The following is a 22,705-nucleotide window of genomic DNA, read 5'->3' as shown; positions in this document are numbered from 1 at the left end:
TACAGCTGTGACAATTCAGACTGTGCGAGCCAACCAAAGCTTTAAGAATGGCTTGGGTGGCAGGCATTAGTTCTTTTGAATGTATATTGAACTAACAAACAACTGTTTTTCTGGTCATCTCTAAAGTACACAAACATCGCCACCATGTGTCAGTTGTCATAAGTGCAGGTTCAAATCAGAAAAAAACACAGTGCCTCGGGATCGATAGATATACTGAACAGTAAGATGAAGAGAAAATTAATTTAAACTCTTCCTAGCAAAATAAATCTCCTCAATAAATCTCATCTATTTCCAATATCTGCAGTCAATGAACAAACAATATACGTACACCTATTTTCAATTCAGCTTGATCTGTATTGTATTTCATTATAAGCAAAACATCATATTTGCAAAATCAATATACACACAAATACATTGATACAACATATATATATATATATATGTATATATATACACTTACTTACATTTATACAAATAACACAAACACAAGTGTAAAGAACTTTCTTGCTCTCTTAGCCCTTATTATATATTAGGATGCACCTCACACCTTATAAACCCAGTGCATTCCTTTCTCTATTAGATCACCATTCTTAGAAACGCCGTAAGGTTTTGTTCATTCAAACCCTTTTTCTATGTTAGGCTTTCGCTACTCATTTTACAATTTATTTTGATTTTATATGGTGTCTTAACTTGTCTGTCAACGCGTTTCAGCCACTCTACTAGTTGGCCTCATCAGGACTAGGGACGTTGAGTGCCTACTTTTCAATTCCACCTATGGAATCAAAAATACTTAATTTGTCTCTGTATTTTAAATGAAACTAGATTAGGTAAACATATATACAAATATATACACATATAGGAACAAGCACATTTCAATATAGAAAAGTATTCTATATATTATATCTCTGAATACCTGGAGTGGCGAGGTAGAATAAAGTAAATTCAACCGAAAAGGGAAACTAAATAAAATGAAAATTCAACATAAAAAAACACCCAATGTAACGTGTAAATATAACCCTATTACCCGTGCTGTGTAATCTCCAAGTACTCTTTGGATCGGCCATTGCTTATAAAGTAAACCTTATACCCCTAAGTGAAGGTTCCGGCAATTAAGTGCAGGTACCACCAATTGAGCGCTGGTGCCAAGCACAGGAAACCACCAGGACAAATTAAGCACTGTATTCAATACTCTCTATCTGACTTTGTATGCCTTCCTATTAATCTATCTTTTCAACTCTATATGTATAAAGTTTCACAAAAACATGACAAAATGCATTGGCAATGGCAAGAGGCTGGCAACCAGCAGAGGACTGATTGGATTTTCTAGGTTTAGTGTTAACTAAGGCTTTTTGATTTTACTAAAATTATGAGTTTAACTGAGTTACTTACAGGGGTTTTCAGTCAGACTTCATGTCTGTAGTTATGACATTTAATTCCTTTCTTGCACTCTCCCAGGATGTGTATGGGACAATGGACCAGTCGGTTCAGTTCAAAAACTTTATTCGGTATGTGTAAAACAATCATAAAAGTGTACATACATCGAGACTAATTACATTACGTATGAAAAAACAAAGCAGATAACATCTGATGTAGAACATGGGGCCAAAATTTATCACATCTAAAAAAGTGCATACATTAAAACTGGTTGCATTACACATGGAAAATAGTAAGTAGTAAAAAACAAAGCAGAGGACGCTTGGTCTGCAACATGGGGCCAAAATGAATCACATTTAAACCACATAAAATATTATATTTAAAAAGGCAGCTTAATTTCTTAAAAATCATCAGGGGGTCGTCACTATGTCGATACAACAATACTTTTGCGTGCATTGACAGCGTTTATAATAAAAAGTGCCACATTAAGGCAAACCCTGGCATTGTTAAGTTCAGACAAGTATTTTACTGCGGCAAGATGCGAACTACTGCCATATGCAAGCAAAAGTGGTTTTAAATAATAATTCCTAAAACCTAAATAAAAACCGCAAAACAGCATAAAGTGCATGGTGCTTTGCTTGCTCTGTCATGGGCAAGGGGTGTGGCTGGAGGGCCCATTTTCATATTGGGAAAAGCCACTAGGTAGTGGGTGATTCCCAGTCTGAATCTGACTAATACAAAACGATGCATAAGGTTGGGAATGTATGTTAGATAATCTTGACAGCCCACATTAGAAATAAGTGCTAGATAAAAACTTTACAGTTGATTTCCTGCATTGGAAATCACGCCGAACATCCCTCCTGTGATTCATGAAGATTTCTCTGATAAACAGCTTCCTAAGTAATAATACTTGAGAGGGATTGGTTCTTACGAACATCTTAAATCATTTACTATACTGCAAACTGATGTAACTTAACAAGGGAATCTTCATGGCATTATCCAAAGAAAAACAGTATAAAAGAATTGATTTTGTAAAGCTGGTTTCCTCCCTGGACCAGATGAAGTACCAGAGCAGTAATGGGCGATATGCAACTATATCTATAAGATACTGTAGTCCCACTTCTTTATGTACGATCTCTGAAGAAGCCGAGGCCGGTAGGCTGGGGAGGTGTTTTAGGAACCTTTTTTCCTCCATCGGTAGCGCAGAACTATTGTGGTAACCACAAATACCATCCCCATAAGTTGCGATCGATAAAACCCTTGCTCTATCAATTGTTGTCATCTCTTTAACAGGTCTAGAGCCCAGTTTTGTTGAAAATCTAAAAATACCATGTGTGCTTATAGCCAATTTGCTCCTGACATTGGCAATTTCACAAGTCCACGATCCGTTACCTGAGAAAGTAATGCCCAGGTAGCAGAAAGTATCAACCGGGGTCACAGGTGATTGATCCATGCTTTCTTTGTTCCGTCACCCGCAGACCATAGTGTAGGTTTTACTTTTATTAATAATTAATTTCATAGAGGCAATAAAATCATTAAAAGCATCCATTAAATGTTGCGGCCCCACTGGAGTTCTGGCCTGCAGGACAGCATTGTCTGAATACAAAAGTACAGGTGTAGGGCGCCCAGCCACTTGGGGGGCATCAGCATGCACTAATTGTAAAGTTTTGTCTACCCCATTAATAAACAAAGAAAATAACAGAGGTGCTAGTACACAGCATTGCCGAATGCCTTGCTTAACTACAAAGGTATTGGTGCATCCCCCCCCGGGGCCATAACAGACTTTGCTCGTCAAATCCACTTATAATTTGGCCAGAAAATAAATGATTGGTCTGGGTGCCCCCAGCGCCAGCAAAGTGGACCAAAGAATTGTATGATCTACTACTTCAAAGGGGGTGCTCAAATCAGTGAAGCAGAGGCATATTCTGCCACCTTTGGCACAGGTGTACTTGCCTATGAGTAGATCAAGGTACACGCATTGCTCTAAGGTCCCCAGGCCTTTCCTGAAACCAAACTGGACGGGTGAAAGTATTGAGTGATCCCAGGCCCATTCTTCAAGTCTTTTTAGCAAGACTTTACTCTTCACTTTCACCGATGAATCTAAAAGTGAAATAGGCCTGTAATTTTTGGGATTTGATTTGTAGCCCTTCTTAAAAATAGGAACAATAATAGCTGTGCCCCATGTCGGTGGATTCGTATCCCCAGCTGTGTTAAAAACCATTCTTAAAATTGGCACCCATAACTCATCTTCGTTCTTAAAAACATCTACTGAAACAACATCCGTACCCAGGGCTTTACCCTCTTTGTTTTTTTTAAAGGCCCATGTCACTTCTTGTGGCGTGATGTCTAAAGGTACAGGTGAATATAACATTTGTTCCTAATTTTGAGTGGTTACCATTGATGCCATAGGTGGGCTAAAAATCCAAGTAAAATGGGCAACCCATGTGTCACAAGTAACATGACAGCAATTCTGGAAAAGAGTCATCCTTTAAAAAAGGGGAATTAACAGTATCCCAGAAAAGTTTACTATCTTCTGTATCTGCTGCTAGGGACAGTTTCAACCATGCCTCATTTTGTAGTTCTTTGTTCCCAACTAATAGTACCTCTTTGTGTTTAAATCTAAGGGATTTGATCATAAATTGTCTCTGGGTCGTTTATAGAGAGCAAATTTCATATCCCTAGTGACAGTGGTACATGCATGGTCGAACCAGCGGTGCACAGACATAATATCGAGTCCAAAAAATCGTTTGGACATAATATCGAGTAAATAATATAGACTGGACAAAATATCGACTGGACAGAATATCGACTACAAAAATATTGTTTTTAAGGTAAGTGAAGTAATATCGACTGTATAAAATATAGATAGCAAAAATATCGATTTTTTAATAATATATAATATTTTATAGTGTATTTTTATGTAATAATATGTGTGAAAAGTGTGTATTTATATTATAAATAATTTAATTAAATGATTTTTGTTTTTATAATTATTGCGTAATGTAATTCTGTAGCGGGTTGTGGGTTTATAGGGGAATAGGGTGGGAAGTAATTTAATTATAATTAATTAAATATGTAAATTTATTAAATGATATTAATTTGTAATTAATTGTTAATTAATTTATATGTGTCAATTAATTTAATAGTAATTGCAAAATAATTATTAATAATGGATTAATTGGTAAATATGTAAATTTTACTAATTTAATGCAGTAGCGGGTTGTGGGATTATAGGGGAATAGGGTGGGAAGTAATTTAATTAAAAATAATTAAATATGTAAATATATTTATTGATAGTAATTAGTAATTAATTGTTAATTAATGTATATGTGTTAATTAATTTAATAATAATTGTTAATTATTTTATATTAATTGATTAATTGGTTATTATGTGATTTTTACTAATTTAATTTCTGTAGCGGGTTGTGAGTTTATAGGGGCATAGGGTGGAAAGTAATATATTAATAATTAATTAAATAATAAAATAAAATACACGTTATTTATTTGGAAATAATAGTGAAATAATTTTTAATTATTAAAAAATTAATTGTTTATGTTTAATTAATTTGTATTAATAGGTGAATAATTAAAAGAATTATTGTTAATTAGTAAATGTCAATTATTATTTATTCTATTACATAAAAATTTTATTTGATTTTTAATAATTATTATTAGATATTTCTTGTTAGATTTTTGATTTATATATGAAAGATTTACTTCCCCTAATGTTGTATTCTCTGGAGTGTGAATTGTAATTTTTACAACTACGCTTTCCAATGCTTTCCTTACTGTTGCACCCACTGGAGTTGGAATAGTAATTTTAACCCCTACGCTATCCAACGCTTTCCCTACTGTTGCACCCACTGGAGTGGGAATAGTAATTTTAACCCCTACGCTATCCAACGCTTTCCCTAATGTTGCACCCACTGGAGTGGGAATAGTAATTTTAACCCCTACGCTATCCAACCCTTTCCCTACTGTTGCACCCACTGGAGTGGGAATAGTAATTTTAACCCCTACGCTATCCAACGCTTTCCCTACTGTTGCACCCACTGGAGTGGGAATAGTAATTGTAACCCCTACGCTATCCAACGCTTTCCCTACTGTTGCACTCTTTGGAGTGGGAATAGTAATTTTAACCCCTACGCTATCCAACGCTTTCCCTACTGTTGCACCCACTGGAGTGGGAATAGTAATTTTAACCCCTACGCTATCCAACGCTTTCCCTACTTTTGCACCCACTGGCGTGGGAATAGTAATTTTAACCCCTACGCTATCCAACGCTTTCCCTACTGTAGCACCCACTGGAGTGGGAATAGTAATTTTAACCCCTACGCTATCCAACCCTTTCCCTACTGTTGCACCCACTGGAGTGGGAATAGTAATTTTTACCCCTACGCTATCCAGCGCTTTCCCTACTGTTGCACCCACTGGAGTGGGAATAGTAATTTTACCCCTACGCTATCCAACGCTTTCCCTACTGTTGCACCCACTGGAGTGGGAATAGTAAATTTTACCCCTACGCTATCCAATGCTTTAGCTATTGTAAAATTCACTACAGTTGTTACAATAATTGTTAACTATTTTGCTATGCTACGGTAAAATTATTATATATGTTTATTTAATATAAAAAAAATTATATAAATATATATGTATTATTTTTTTAGATTTATTTTTATTTTAAAATAAATAATTATTAATATAACATTATTTTAATAATTTAAAGTAAGTTTAGACTAAACATATTTATTACTACATTAGTATTCACTTAGTTTAAAGACATTTAAAAAAAACAATATTTTTTACAGTCTATATTTTAGTAACTCGATATTTTAGAGTCGATATTTTTGTACTTACCTGTTTAAAGATAGCCAGTCGATATTTTGTCCATCGATATTTTGTCAACGATATTTTGTCAACTCGATATTTGTGAGGTTGATATTATTTCAGTGATCCCGAACCAGCCTATACATCTGGTTTGGCCAGTTTTGATGGGACAAGTCAAGAGGGCATCAATTATAGTAATGAGGCCAGTATAATTATAGAGTATCTGGTCAGGGGTAACCACGTCTTCCAAACAGCACATGATAAAATTGTAGCACTTAGTACAAATATCTTTCAAAAGCTGGGTCTGATCCGCTCCGTTCCACCTAATACAGGTCCCATTCGGTATAAATGGGACAATGTCTGATAAACAACTATGGGTAGTGACAGTGAGCCTGCCCCAAAACAAAACTGTCAAAATAATACAGTTGTGATCACTCATACCCGGGCAAGCTACCCATGGTGTGGCACACCAATTGCATACATCAGCTGAAATTAAAATGTGGTTGATAACAGATGGAATTTCTCCCTATAAAGGTTGGAATGTGGTTCCCAATGCTATCCCAGGCACTTTCTAGTAATTTTAAATCAAACTTAATGATCATAGAATTTAATACATTACTATATTTATTATGGGGAAAATGCAAGTAGCCAAGCCCAACCTCATTGGTCATCCCGCATACCCGAACAGCAGAGTGGTGGCATGTGTGAGTATTTAAATATCCAGCCCATATTAGTATGAAACTATTTGTAATGGACTAAACTAAGGTCCCCAAACGTCCTTCAAGAGCTAGAACCACCCTCCCCCAGATATTATTAAACACATTGTTATAAAAATTAACAATTACCAAATCCCGACTTCCCCTAAATGTTTACCATAAAATTAATTAATGAGGGCCAGTAGATATTTTCCTCTTTAAGCTTACCAGTAGTTTGTTTAAAATTAAGACCATAAGTCCCCCTTTGGCTCTCCCTGCTGCCAATGGCTCAGCCTCCAGCCAATGTGTCATAAAGCCGAACTTACTGTACCCTTTGACCATCCTTGCTGCCGGAGAATCATTTGGTCCGGGATTGAAAATGTCAAGCCCAACGCCGCAACCGGTCTCTCCCTGCCGCAGCAGCAAGCAACACTCGTGCGCGGCCGCAGTGACGGGGGGGACCGAGGGGCGGGCTACACCACCCAGGTGCCCTTGCGGCCAGAGTGCCGTTTCCGCCGGAGGTCGCGCCAGGAGGCGCTATAACAACGAACTCCCCCTACGCGTCATGGGACGCGCGCGGGCTAAGCCCGGGCAAAGGGCGGGCCCTCTGTGGCCCTCAGAGGCCTGAGGAGACTGGACTGGGCCGTAATCCCTGGTCGTCAACCGATCGCTATTCATCAGAACTGTAAGCCCGTATTGGCTATATTCTTGTCTCAATGTTAGCTTCTGCATAGGACCTTTATTGGTGTTTGTTACTAACGCAGCAGGGTATGTTAAGTGGGTCCTGTCTCTGCCGATTTTTAGTTTTTATCCTTCTCTGTATCTTGCATAGTCAATGGAATGCCGCGAAACTAGAAGTATGGCTGCGGCGGGTGTTAAAAAATTGACTGGAACTCTTGATGATTTCATTGTTCGCACTAATTCCTTAATAGATCAAGGAATTGTATTCATGGAAAGAAGGGTTTCCCTAGACCTTGTATCAGCAAAAAGGTCATCTTTGGGCCATATTGGTTCTGTGCGCACCCGACACCTCTTTAAATACTACTAACCCTTTGCTGACCCAAGCAGAGCTTCATAATGTTATCTGTAGTCAGCCTGCAGCACCAGTCTCTACACCTTCTGATGCCCAGGCCCTAACTTTATCTGACTCTAGCTCAATAACTACCCAGGCCGATTCCAAAGCCGAGAATTCCATTATTCGAAAGAGGGGGAAGCGGGAGGGGGCTATTCCCAAATGTAGGCAGCCCAACACCACCATCCTCAAAGCCAAGAATGCCAGTATAGTAAAACCCGGTAGCACTAGTATTAACACTAGTGAGAGGGACAGCATAGAAGAGGGGAGGGAATTTAACAGTGAATCTGTTGTGAGCAACACTGGGATGGAAGAGGCCCGACCTGAGACTTTACGATTACCCCTGAGCATACTTGATGGCACCATTCTGATAACACCCTGGCTGTTATCCTTGAAGACAGCCCTATAGTTGATAGGTCGGGAGCCGGTAGACTAGGAGGTATAGCTGGTGGAGATGAGCCCTTAGACCATGCCCTGACAAATGCTATTAATATCGTACTTGCCCCCCTAGATGTTAGGCTTCATGGAATAGAAAAACAGCTCCAGGAACTACATAAGGAGCTAAGACCTCAGGAAACTCACCATGCTAATAGGGCAAGCCATGCAACTGCCCCAGCTTGTAACCCCCAGCAAGTGAACAAACGTTTAGCAGTGGTAAAAAATAACACACCCAAGACCCCACTGCCGAACCGCCCCACCCCTGAGCGTAAAAAAGAGAGTGACAAGCCTCACGCACTAGCTGAACCTTCTAACCAAACAAAGCCGAATAGACTCTCTGCCCCCACTCCAAATCCGGATTTAACTCACCCTGTAAAGGGCCAGAAACTTCGAAATATTAACTTACCGCCAGATGCCTATCGCTATGTGATCATTTTGACAGGGGTACCGGAATTGGCCCCGTCATCCTTAGAACCCTTCCAGGCGCTTAATAACAAGGTATGTCACTGGCTAGCTAATAATCACCCACTACCACCTAATACCTGTAGTAACATCTTGATGGTCGAGAGAGCACCTTGGGTGGGTCCCAATAGAAACGTATTGCAGGGGGACTGTGTTGTAGTGACCTTTGAGGATCCCCGAACTGTGGAGTACATTTGCATGGGGAAACCAGGAACTAGCTGTACTTCGATTGTGGCCAGACCATTGTCCTACTTCTACATGCCTGGGGAGCAGCTGGATAATGGTTGGAGTTGGATGAGGGACACTAATCATGTCTGGGGAGGGAGGAGGCATGAGGGGCGTAGGGACTTGAACTGCTTTACCCAAGGTGGTGGTGGAGCTGGAGGATGGAACCTGATACAGCGTAGAGGAGGGAGGCCTAATTACGGTGGTGATCAGTGTAGTGGTGAATGGTATGGCCCCAATTTATTCCACCCAATATCCCTAGTTACAATCGGTATAGTGCTCTGGAGGATGTCGATTGACTCCTGGAACTCCCAGGAGCCTACCAGCCTACTATAGTACCAACCACGATTACAGAAAACATAGCCAGTAGCCCACATAGGCTAAATGTAGCCTGTGGCAATCCACTTCCAGTGCCCTCTTCTTTGGTAAGTGGGGATGATAATCCCAAGGCCCAGGGTACTGTCCATACCTCGTGTGTGAGAACTGAGGTGGACCACTTTCCCCCCGCTGGATACTAGTAATTTCGGGCATAAGGAGTTTATAGCTTCTGTTAATCCCAGCACTCCGATTCCCACCGATGGTCATGGCAATGAACCTGTCACACTACATACAAACGGCCAGAATAGTCATTTGGTGTCATCTCTTGGAATGTCTCAGGTCTTGGGAATAAAATAGCACTTCCCGATTGGAATGAACTTATTGGAAGGTATGATCTGTGTATCTTCCAAGAAACATGGTGTTTGGAACCGGTGTATAAGCCTGGTTATTCTACCTTCCACGTCTCAGCTACTTCCTCCGAACGGGGTCGCCCGTCTGGGTAAAAATGTCCTTAAACTGTAAGATCACATACTCTGCTAATACCTCCCACGACATGATGCGGTTAACGATCTGGGTTCCCCAAGCCCCAGTGACTCTGGAAGTCTTTAATATCTATGCTAGAGGTATACCAGGGGTAGGTAAATCCCCAACCATTGCCCTACTTGCAGACTCACTTTGCAACTGTTCCCCAGATACTTTGCCGTTAATTGCTGGCGACTTCAATTGCGCCTTCGAACCGTTGGCCGCTGACGGCACGATAGGTTTATCAGAGGAAGATGCGAGGTGGGGATTCCCGCAATTGACGACTGTGCCAATCAAAAAATGGTCACCTGTCATTATCCAAATGAATGCCTTGGTGTTGGAGCATGCTCTGGTAGCAGTAAATGGGCGCACGCCTTCTGACTTTTCTGGTGCTTGTACCTATAATAGGGTTAGTTGCCCCAGCAGGATAGACTACATTTTGGTTGATAAGAGACTGTGGAAATATGTGTCAGATATGGCAGTAATTCCATCTATCCATAGCGACCATAACCCACTATCACTTAGCTTGTGCTACCTGACAAATGTGGGGAATCCCCTGCTCAGCAATAGATTAACAATGGCGACTAGAGAATTAGTACCGTCGAATTGTAAAAGATTCATTAAATGGCATAAATTTGCCATTAACGAGCAAAAGACAAATGCCCTGGGGGAGATCGTAAGAGATCAGACCGAGAAGCTCTCTGCACTCTGTACTGATGATCCAGGTTCTGTCCAGGTTAACACGGTCTACGTGGAGACAATTGACTAGATGGCCGCTCTCTTCCTTGATGGACGTGGGGCAAGCCAATTGAAGCATAGGAAGACCACAGCTAGGTGGTATAACCACGAATGCAGAGGGGCTAAGTCCAAACTGATTTGTGCCATCAAAACCCGAGATCCAACAGAGGTTCGTCTAGCCCGAGCTGTGTACAGGCGCGCACTATTAGTGGCAAAGAGGGTTTGGGATGATTCCTACTGGGAAGAGCTAAAACTGGCTAGCCAGAACAGGAACAGTGAACGATTCTGGGCCTTAGTACGAAAAACTAATGACTGTGGCTTAGATCTATTACCTAATCATATCACGGACAGGGAATGGTTCGATCACTTTAGGAAACTGTACACCGGGGTAGGAGCTCCCGAGAACAACAATCTAACAGCAGAATGTATACTACCCCTGCACGATAAACCCTCATCTATTGATCCTATAGGGCAGACCGAGGTTGAGTTTGCGTTCAGCAAAATTGTTCCAGGCAAGGCACCGGGCCAGGATGGCTTTCCTGGTGACCTGTTCCGAGCGAGCCTTAAGCAATGGGCCAAGTTCTTCTCCCTCTTGACTAACGCCCTCCTCCTTGGGTCTCCAGTCCCAAGCTCATGGAAGGGGGCTGAAGTGGTACCTATTTACAAGAAGGGGCCTAGGGGTGACCCTGCCAACTATCGTCCAATCAGCTTGATCGACGCTGGCCAGAAGGTGGTTGGCAGAGTCCTTCTGGAAAGGATCCTCTCTTGGGCAGAGGAGAACAATATTATCTCCCCCTTCCAGGCAGGTTTTAGGGCTTGTATACGTACTGTAGATCAGGCTTTCAGGCTGTTATTACTCCTTTGGAAGACAGTCTCGATCGGTAAGGGCAGTTTGTACTTGGCCTTTATCGATTTGAAGACCGCGTTCGACCTGGTCCCTTGAGGGCGCTTGTGGGCGGTTCTTCATGAGATGGGGTTTCCTTTGCCCAGTCTGAACTTGTTGGCCCACATGCACGATGGAACGCATGCATGCATTCGGTGGGGCACGCAGGAGCAGAAAACAGCAAAAATTCCGGTGAACAGAGGTGTCCGCCAAAGATGTGTCCTGGCGCCGACCCTCTTCTCCTTATTTGTTAATGGGGTGGTTTCTTTTTTATCTGATATTAATTCTGATGCCCCTAGCTTGGCCGGTGTGAAAGTCCCCGCCATGCTTTTTGCTGATGATACGCTACTAGTCTCCAAAACGCCCATGGGGCTCCAAAAATTGTTGGATCGGTTCAGTGTTTTTTGTAGTCTAAGGGGCTTGGCTATTAACACTTCTAAAACCAAGCTCACACTTAATGAAGAGCCATTGGAGCGGGTTAAAATGTTTGACTATCTTGGGATCAGGATATCCGACCAACTTAAAGGGAACTCTCACATTGAAAAAATGGCTTTAAACTAACCCTGGGCGAAGAACTACGCTCCGTTCGCGGAGTTTGCGGAGTTTCAGCAACTCCGCGCTCCGCGGAGATCGCGGAGTTGTCGAATACTCCGCAAACTGCTGCGTAGTGTAGTTCTCGCGCGCTCAATAGCACTTTTGCGTGCGCGAGGATGCTTGTCGGTAAGATCGAGTTGCCGAACACGCAGAAACTGCAATCTGGCACAGAATAACTCGCGAACACGTTAGTAGTGACCGGAAATAAGGGGACGCGAGCGGGCGGGACAAACCTCATGGGTAACTTCGCGCGCTACACATCCCGAGCATGCAGGCAATCAATCAATCAATCAATCAATCAATCAGGATATTTGTATAGCGTGCTACTCACCCAGAGGGTCTCAAGGCGCTTGGGGGAGGGGGGTCCACTACTGCTCTAACAGCCATGTCTTGAGTTGCTTCCTGAAGCAGAGGTGGTCTTGGGTCAGGCGGAGGTGGATGGGGAGGGAGTTCCAAGTCTTGGCTGCCAGGTAGGAGAAGGATCTTCCTCCCATGGTGGATCTTCGGATGCGTGGCACGGCGGCGAGGGCGTGGCTGGTCGATCGTAGCTGGCGGGTGGGAGTGTAGAAGGTCAGGCGGTTGTTGAGGTACCTGGGGCCCAGGTCGTGGAGGGCCTTGTGTGCGTGGGTGAGGAGTTGGAACGTGATTCTCTTGCTGACGGGGAGCCAGTGAAGGCCTCTCAGGTGTCCGGAGATGTGGCTGTGTCGGGGGATGTCCAAGATGTGTCGTGCGGAGGCGTTCTGGATGTGTTAGAGTCTTTTCTGGAGTTTGGCTGTGGTTCCGGTATAGAGGGTGTTTCCGTAGTCCAGTCGGCTGGTGACGAGTGCCTGTGTGACCGTCTTCCTGGTTTCGGTGGCGAGCCATCGGAAGATCTTTCGGAGCATGCGTAGGATGTTGAAGCATGATGATGAGACGGCGTTGACTTGTCTGGTCATCGAGAGGGAGGAGTCCGGGATGAAGCCCAGGTTGCGTGCGTGGTCCGTTGGTTTGGGTGCGCTGCCCAGGGCAGGGGGCCACCAGGAGTCGTCCCAGGCGGAGGGTGATGATCCAAGGATGAGGACTTCCGTCTTGTCTGAGTTCAGTTTCAGGCGGCTGTTCCTCATCCACTCGACTACGTCTTTCATCCCTTCATGTAGGTTGGTTCTGGCGGTTCCTGGGTCGTTGGTGAGGGAGAGGATCAGCTGGGTGTCATCGGCGTTGGAGATGATGTTGAGGTTGTGTTGGTGTACGATGGCTGCGAGGGGGCTCATGTAGACGTTGAAGAAGGTGGGGCTGAGTGATGATCCTTGTGGTACGCCGCATATGACTTCGGTGGCCTTGGATCTGTATGGGGGGAGGCGGACTCTCTGGGTTCTTCCGGTGAGGAACGAGATGATCCACTCCAGTGCCTTCTCTTGGATTCCGATGTTGCTGAGGCGCTGCACTAGGGTGCGTTGGCAGACCGTATTTAATGCTGCGGAGAGGTCCAGGAGGATGAGGGCCGCTGTTTCCCAGTTGTCGAGCAGGGCTCGGATGTCGTCAGTGGCTGCGATGAGGGCGGTCTCGGTGCTGTGGTGGCGCGGAAGCCGGACTGCGAGTGGTCGAGGCTGGTTGGGCGAGCGCAATTGGTGATCCACTGAGTGAGGTTGTTGGCTGCTTGGTTGGGGTCCGTTGAGCTGGCGGGAGGGTTCTGGCTCAGTGAAGTGGTGAGCTGGTCGGTGGTGATCTTGTTCCAGTTCCTGCGGGGAACCTGTTGCGGGTGGTGGTGAGTCGTGGTCTTTCTGAAGCTGAAGTGGACGCAGCTGTGGTCTGTCCAGTCGAGTCCGGTGGAGTGGCTGAAGGAGATGTACTTGCTGGAGGAGAAGACTGGGTCAAGCATGTGTCCGGCGTAGTGGGTGGGGGTGTTCACCAGTTGCATGAGTCCGAGGTTGGCGAGGTTGTCCAGCAGGGTGGTGGTGGTGTTGTCGTTGTTGTTCTCCAGGTGGAAGTTGAGGTCCCCTAGGAGGATGTAGTCAGCGGAGGCGAAGGCGTGCGGGCTGATGAAGTCTGCGATGTCTTTGCTGAATTGTGTGCGAGGTCCTGGGGGTCTGTAGATGAGGGTGCTTCTGAGTGTGGTCTTGGGGTCAGTGTGTATCTGGAAGTGAAGATGTTAAGCGGCTGTGAGGGTGTCGTCTGAGTTGGTCGTGATGCGGATGGTGTTCTTGTGGACGATGGCGATGCCTCCTCCTGTCTCGTTGACGCGGTCTCTCCGGGTGATCTTGTATCCGTCCGGGATGGCGACGGCGATGTCGGGCGCTGAGGAGGCATTCATCCATGTTTCCGTGAGGAAGGCGACGTCTGGAGATGTGGTGTTGAACAGGTTCCAGAGTTCCACGGCGATCCCGAAGACGAAAAATGGCTCGCGAACGGGTCAAGCAAGCTACTACGCATGCTCGCGGAGCTATGCGTAGTTCGCGGAGTGCAAGTGCATCTTCGCGTAGCTCCGCGGAGTGCGGCTACGCGAACTACGCCCAGGCTTACTTTAAACCATAAACGGGTTGTGAGCGTCATAGGCAGGGAGCATAGATCCTCAGTATCAAGACCCATAGCTCCCGCTCTGGAGTTTTTTCTGCAAAAGCAGTAGGCAGTGCACTGTACGGAGCAGAGCTCTGGAGTTTTAATAATGTTGATTCCCTCGTAATGGCGGAGAATACATTTTATAAGGAGCTTTTGTCTGTCCCTAGGAGCTCCTCAAGTAAACCCATCCAATACGATCTTGTATGCAGATCTATTAAAGATCTTATAACTCTGCGTCCTCTCCTCTATTGAGCCCGCCTGTGGCGCACACTAGAGCTAGATAGCTATCAAGACGGCCTTAAAGAAGTTATGAACTTGCAGGGGTCTCACAAAATTGCTTGCCTCTCTAAAGTGAAGGAGCTCCTAATGGCCATTGGCCTGTGGGTTGTATGGGAGTCCGGTGCTTCAATATCTAAACTGGAGGTTAAGCGGGCATACAGGTTGTGGGTCGATGCCTAAGAATCTAGAGCGGATAATCTAGATAGACTCACAGACGAGTTTCGCCTGCACATGACAGTACCCTTGCTTGAACCCTACATGGATTTCATTAGAAAACCTAAAGATAGGGCCTTATATATCCAGTTTAGAATGGGAACTCTACCAGTCCGTGAACCCACCTACAAATGGAAACCCCCCATCAGACGCTTGCCACCTGCCCGCACTGCATCGCTGAACTGGAAACTATCCCACATGTCTTTTTTGTTTGCAGTGCCTATAACAAGCCCAGATCCAAATGGCTAAAACCAGTCTGTCGCCTACTTGAGACTAGAGGTTATGCCCCAGCATTAAGAATTTTACAATCCGATCCTAATACAGTACTGGCCTGCGGGATAGCTAAATTTCTTAGCTGGGCGTGGGTGATTAGATTTAAAGCTATGTGATGAATTCTTTGTCAGGCGATCCCCCGTTGTTGTTTTATTCTTTTTTTTTTAACTAACTCAAAGCTGTAAATGGTTTAATGCTGTTTTATCTTGTCTTTTTAATTATTTATCAAGTGTTTTAACTAATAACATGAATTGTATTTTTATCGTTCTGTGCTTTTATGAAATTTCTATATCGAATAAAGCTTTGTGTATTATTATTATTCATAAAGCCCCTAAAATAAACAGGCTTGGTACACCAAGTATCTTGGATACATAATATATCCAAGTGGCGTATAAACTCCATCCATCCTAGAGTGCCCTGTTTCTTAGCTAAACCCCTACATTCCAGGTCACAATTCTATACTCATCTGCCGTCCCTTGACCACTAGTACTGGGTGGTGGTTAATTGGGTTTGGCAGTTACTATATATGAAGGATCAGCTGCACCCTCACAAGACTGTGAGGTAACAGATAGTGTAACAGTGGTGTCACAATAGACCTTGGGTGCCAAATGCATATCATCTTCCTGCACTTCGTGGGGTACGGACACCTTCATTATATTTTTGGTTGATTGACAAACATCCTCATCTCATGTCAATATTCTGGACGTCACTCAATTCCTGGTATCTGTTGGAAACCACCAGTGATTGGGGTGGGGGATATACTCGGACAGGATGGTTAGCTAGTGGGCCTGGTCTGGTCATATCAGGTACAGAGGACTGGAGGTGCCTGTAGAAAAAACCCAAGGGCAGAAGTGACATGTTATATTCAGATTGGGCATAACGTACCTCCCCCATAAGGACACCCTTGATGCACCTAGGTTCCCTAAAGTTGATTAGGATGCAATCCCCGTCATAGTTTTTCCTCAAGGGTCCAATCCAGCATACTCTTCTCATGAACAAAATGTGTTGGTCATCCCTTACCGGGAAGTGGCAGTTTCTGTTGAGGCAATAAACCACCCTATTCTTTGGTGTATCATAGGATTCTATTTGACCTGGGCGTAATGGCGGGGCATTAGCTATGACTGCTACATAGGGGGCACATACAGGGAGTAAATTAATAGTGGTCTTGGCCTTTACAGAGCTGGCTTCTACTGCGTTTGCTATACTAGCCTTTGCTAATTGGAAAGCTCGTTGGATTTCACCATCTGATTATTGTGTGGTAATTGCATTAATTGGCAGAGGCTGGGACTGTGTTTGGGATGTAGATATCAGACATTCCATGTGATCCCTGAAGGTAGTTTCACGTGAAGTGCCTGCAACCCCTGTCTTAATTATATTAGCACTTATTCTCGTTGTGTTATCCCTTGGCAAGTTAGTTGTTGAGATTGTGGATGTTGCTAATACCCTGTCAGCCTTGTCAGACCCCTCCTCAGTTTGACCCAGGGGTATGATGGAATAGCATGTCTTAATCTGTTTGACTTCAGTAGACAAAACCTCTAACTTCTCAAGAATTGGTGCTAACAGCACTTCCGCGCCGCGGGTGGCCTATTGCCCTTTTCACTGCGGCGTGGGTGTCCTGCTGTGCTCCTCCTCATCTTCAAGCAGATGTCCTCTGGGACTCCGAGTCCCCCACACAGCAGCAGGCAAAGAACAATGGGTCAGTCAATGTCTGCCATTGGTTAAATTCACTGTGAGTTACCGCATGCTGCCCTTTCATAAAGAGCACATCCACACACAAAGTAGTCCTTTTCTTTGCCAGGGGCTAATAGGATAAAATGCGTTTTTGTGAGACAAAAAATGGATTTTTGCCTTTAGCCATTTTTCTCTTTTTAGAGTGATGATGACTAGGTAGCTTCACCAGCAATACAGTTTTGCAAAAACCATGACAGAAAATACATGATTTTAAGAAAGCCAAAAGACTGTTTTTCAGCCCCAGACCTATTGACCTCTCCAATGCTTGTTTTTATTTTTCTTGTTTCTATATTTCTTTGCCCTCTACTTCTCCTCTATATACTTCCCAAAGCGTGATGAAGCACGAATGAATATAAATAGCATTAATGATTCTGGGACATGATTGGTGTGTCTATAGTAAAGAAGTTTTAGGGATAATAAATAATGACGTATATGAAACATTCTGTTTTTGCGTACCAGTTTATATTGACTATACTGGTGGGAATCAATTTAGGATCAGTTTAGAGAGTATTAGTTAAAAAATAGCAGGTTGTTTTAAAATTGATTTATTGCGTTTAGCCATTATAAAATGTAAACATACAAGAAAAAGCTTTTGGTATCATATAAACAGTTCTTTGTCAGCCTCAGTGATCGAATCACGTAAACATAATTCTGTTATCGGAATTTGAATTATTTCGCAGTCAAAGCTGTCTGCAGAATTTTAGTTTGTCAACAGCAGATTGCTTCGAGCTCGAAGTTTGCTCTATATTACACTGTATGATGAATTTCTGCCTGGTGTATTTTTCACTGTTGACAGTGACATTTCAATGAATACAATTTTTTTAACGCCAAATTCATTTATCACCAGCACAAATCTATTGACCCGATCTGGCCCCAGATGCTGCAGCTCCTGACGTCTTCCACGCCTTTATACCGAAGCACAGAGTAGCAGAACTCAGTCTGTTCGGAACAAATTGAGTTCTTGGAAGACCCCGTCTTTATTTGCAGAGGATTTGGACCGCCCGGGAGAGGAGTTGGCCTAATGGCTAAGGCGGTCGACCTCCAATCAGGGGAGCTGGCTTCGAGTCTCGGTAATGACGCGAAACAATCTGGGATTTTGGGCAAATCGCTTAATCGCCCTGTGCCTAACAAAAAAAAAATGATGAATGTGTCCTCATGTAACGCAACTGGTGCTATGTAAGGCGCTCTGATACCCGAAACCTTCGGGTCAAGTTCGCCTATATAAAACTTCATAAAATAAATACATTTAAAAAAAGCAATCTTGAGAATAAAAGGTCACTTAAAGAAAAGTTGTAGTAAAACTGTCCTTTGATTTCATTTCAGGCTGTGTTTCTGGGAGCTCGAATGTGATTGCTAGACTACTTAACAAATTTAACCTGCAGCACTTCTATTCATCATTTTCAACAGGAGGAATTAAGTTAGTTTCAGGAGCACTGGCAGACGGATTTCTTGATTTATGATTTATTTTGACCGAGGTCTAAATTGGACTTTTAAAACCCTTGTAGCTGAAATCTCAGGTATTGACCTATGGCATGATTGATCTCTCAAGGAAAGTGGGAAAAGTGTATTTTAACCAAATGCTCACATTTCACGAAAACGGATTCATCAATCTTGATGCCTTGTTTACAGTTTTTCTGTGATTTAATCTTCTGTAGTTAGGCTGTAGTTAATATGCTGCCAGCAAAAGGCTATTGATGTTTGAGCAGTTCGATAACAGATACAATTCATTAAACTTCATGAGCAAAATTCGATTATTAATGGAACTCACACCATCTTTAATAAGTCCTTTCTCCCATCTTCATATTGTGATATTATCCGTCCGTCCGTCCGTCTGTCTGACTGTCTAACCCGCCTGCCTTTCTATCTGTTATATATCCAAAGTTTGAATTGCAGCCAATATATTCGGATAACTAATGAAAAAAATGATTATAACGCCATACTTTTTATCCTTTCGATAGACAGCCAGACTTATGCTTCTAATGTCAATAACATAAAGCAGTAATTTATACACATTTAAAAAAAATGTGTACTGTCCCTGACAGTGCTTAATTTGAGCAGGTGCTTTAAGGTACTCACCATCGGCACTTCTTTCACAGGGCCGGGGCTACGATTTCTGGTCCTGCAGGTTGTGGTCTCAATATTAACCGCATCGCCGCTGCGGTGATTTTTGCGCTGTGCGGCATTTTTAAAAATACCGCGTTACATGACGAGCTCAGCTCGTCATCAGCACACGCCACCCGTGGCTGATGACGAGCTGAGCTCGTCATCAGCAGCGAAGGGGTTAATTGCCCAATTTAAAATAAAAAGATCCACATGCCTATCTTGGTAACAGGGGGGTATGTTTTCATAAGCAGACATACATCTGTTCAGGCAGGCATGATTGCGTATCATCACTTTAGTGATGATGTCGTCACGCCTCATGAATCCAAGAAGTCATCATTAACGAATGTCTTGCATTCTATTCCCCGAGTCTGCTGCACCCTGCCACAGCCTGAGCCTAAGCCTCCCATTGGATAGTTGTAGTGGGGGCCTGCAGCCCTGCATTGCTACTATCCTCAACGTGCTTAATGTGACTATTGCCCACCGCAACTTTTGTGCGCTATGGAGTCACCTTCAGTTTCGTGTGCAGCCTTCAAGCATGCTAATTGCTAAGTGTGCTTGATCCCAGTAGGTGCAACAGCCATACTCACATCTCACAGGTATTGCAGCATTACGGCTGGGGACAGTGCTTGTGCTGTAGCAGGCAGGGTCCCAGTAAGCTGAGCAGTGGATGCCTATGCCTTCATCATAACTGGACCAAAATAATTACAGGCAGCACTAGCAATGACATGACCTGCTGTGCTCAAGCGGCCTCCTGACCTGCAACAAACCCAGTGAGACTGCACTGATTAATATGTTCAAAAAAAGCATTTTCATTTGGTGTACATTTTGTTTTCGCACTCTTCTGTCGGTGTAGGTAAACAAGTAAAAAGCATGTCTTAGGGGACAGACAGCAGAGCATGGTTACAGGATAGAGACTATGCGGGTGTTGAAAGTTGGGCACACCGGAGGTAGAAGTGGGCTGTAGCCTCCTTGACAGCAATTTCAGCCCCGGCACTTCATTTATTACAAATTAAGCACTGCATGTAGAGCATGGGTACTCACAGACATTTTCCCAGGGGCCGCAAAGTTTGGTCTTTGGTGTGACTGAGGGCTGCACTGATGCCAGCGGGGGGTGTAAAGTGGGTACAGGGGAAGCAGAGTATATATATCCAGTGGCTGAACTCAATTGTGCAAAGTTAAACCTGAAAACCTGGGGTGAATCCTAGCTTCTCCACATGAGCAAATTGTGTGACCTTGGGCAATTGTTTTATTTCAATTTCCCTCCTTTTTCTTCATCATCACATATAAATGGAACTCAAAATACATTACTTCAGGATGCATGCTGTACAAAACCATCTTGTGTGCTTGGATGTAAAAACTAATGACAGTGTCGCCTGAGTGGGGGGAAGCATGAACAATTCTAAATTCATGTTTAAAAACAAAAGCTTGAAATAAATTGTTCTGAATGCACTGCTATAATTTGATTTACTAAGGTGAAATGGTTCCACAGGTCAAAAAATACACTTTTAGAATTTTGGGAAGACTGTCATATTTTTTGCTGACTTTAAAGATGTAGGTGTTCATAAAGTTAAGGGCCTAGTTACTTCCTTTCCCTAACTGCAATGAACCTTTAAATAAGTGCTTTATGTATATTATTTTTTTTTTTAGTGGTAGTCCTGAGTCACCAAAACAGTAGCCCAGGGCTATTGCTGCCCAGGGGGCCACCTGCAAAGATCAGGAGGACCGCATGCGGCCCCTGGGCCGTAAATTAAGTATCACTGATGAAGAGGGCACAATAGTCACGCTTTTTATACGCTGTCATGCAGTGCTAGTAATAAAGTCTAGTTAGACCCTCAAATACAAGTGACTCTGGACCCAGAATTATCTGGTCTGGGAACTCTAGGGGGATATTCACAAGGACTTATCTCCGATTTATCTCCACCTTAACGCATCAGTAGTGGAGATAGATTTAACATCCCATTCACAAGCTGGTGCAAACTGCAGACTTCACCAGTATTCCCGTGATAATTGACCCAAAATGTATCCCCACTGTGGACACCACCAACTAACCCTAATGAGATGCAGAGTAGGCGTTCCCGTGCAAAAACACACGAAAAAATCACAACACCACTTCACAACGAACTGCTGGGTCTGCTATGCGAACCAAAAACAGGCGATAAGCCATGGTAGCAGCAGGGAATTAACACCTGCCTTTTGCTGGCGCTAAGCAGGACGACTACCTGGAGCATAAAGGGGAGCCCAGCCAAGAGCCACACCTGAAGACCCACAGATGCCATGGCGACAATGATCATGCAACGCGGATATCCATGAGGGCCACAACACCCACTGCAACCACCCCAGGCCCGCCACAAGCCCCAATAGCCGTCCCGCCCCCGGGAGCACCACAGAGGCAGCGTACATAAAGTCAGCGGACCCACCTGAAAGGCACTTGCTGCCCAGACCCAACACCAGAGGAGGACATTGCCCACTACCGGCCCAAAAGGACAACCATCCCCCGCATCCTGCCCCACATCCCTCAACTGTTGATGGTCCCAACCCAGCCGACAACCAATATCCCTCCGCAGACAAAGCAGCCGGCTGCGCACACCTTCAAAGTCCAGCATCCCAGTGTTGTTTGCATGCCGCTGGTGTGCCGTAGATGTGCATGTGATGCAACCGTGCAGTGCACACAAGTGTGGGGGCACGTGGGAGGGAGGAGCAGCTGTGTGGCAACTTAACACACAGTGAGGCCGCTCATGTGCCACATGTGGGCATATCATCCATGATTCCCATGGTCATTGACTTCCCACCACGCCCACGGCAGGCCTCTGTACATCTCCTGTATGCATGCAGATGTTGAAGTTACTGTAGGGATGAACGGTCCTTTGTCTGAACTATCAGGGGGTAGCACATCTACAGCTCCGAGCAGGAACTTGCATGTGACCATCCCCTTTGACAGATATAATAGCATTTGCTTGCGACTCCCGCACTGCACACTGCCCGACGTGAGACCAACGTGTATACATTCCACAAGCAGAAGTCCTTGGTCATAGTTAGCGTGCATGAAATGGCGTTCACACATACTCCCACCCCACCCCAGGCCTGCACCCATTGCACACAGACATTGCTCATTGCACCAAGCTGTGCCATTTTATCCATAGGACTGACAGAGGGCAAGCCAGTGCCGCTTGAAGCAGAGCCACTGATGCAATGGCAGACAATCCCAGACACATGCTCAACTCCAGTCTCGTGGACTTGTACAATGCACGTCTGCTGCATGTACTGGGTGCCGGTGGCAGTGCTGCTGACCAGTTACCGGCTGAGCTTCCGCCTTGCAGATATCACCTGGGTTCAGCCTGTGTTGCATTGTCACTTGTGCATATTCGATTGGTCCATGGATGTCTGCCTCTCCAATGTAACAGTAGCTGACCTGGATTTCGACGT

The sequence above is a fragment of the Lissotriton vulgaris genome, chromosome 4_1 (genome assembly GCF_964263255.1).
Source record: "Lissotriton vulgaris chromosome 4_1, aLisVul1.2, whole genome shotgun sequence".
Classification (NCBI taxonomy): domain Eukaryota; kingdom Metazoa; phylum Chordata; class Amphibia; order Caudata; family Salamandridae; genus Lissotriton; species Lissotriton vulgaris.
This window is presented reverse-complemented; position numbering follows the sequence as displayed.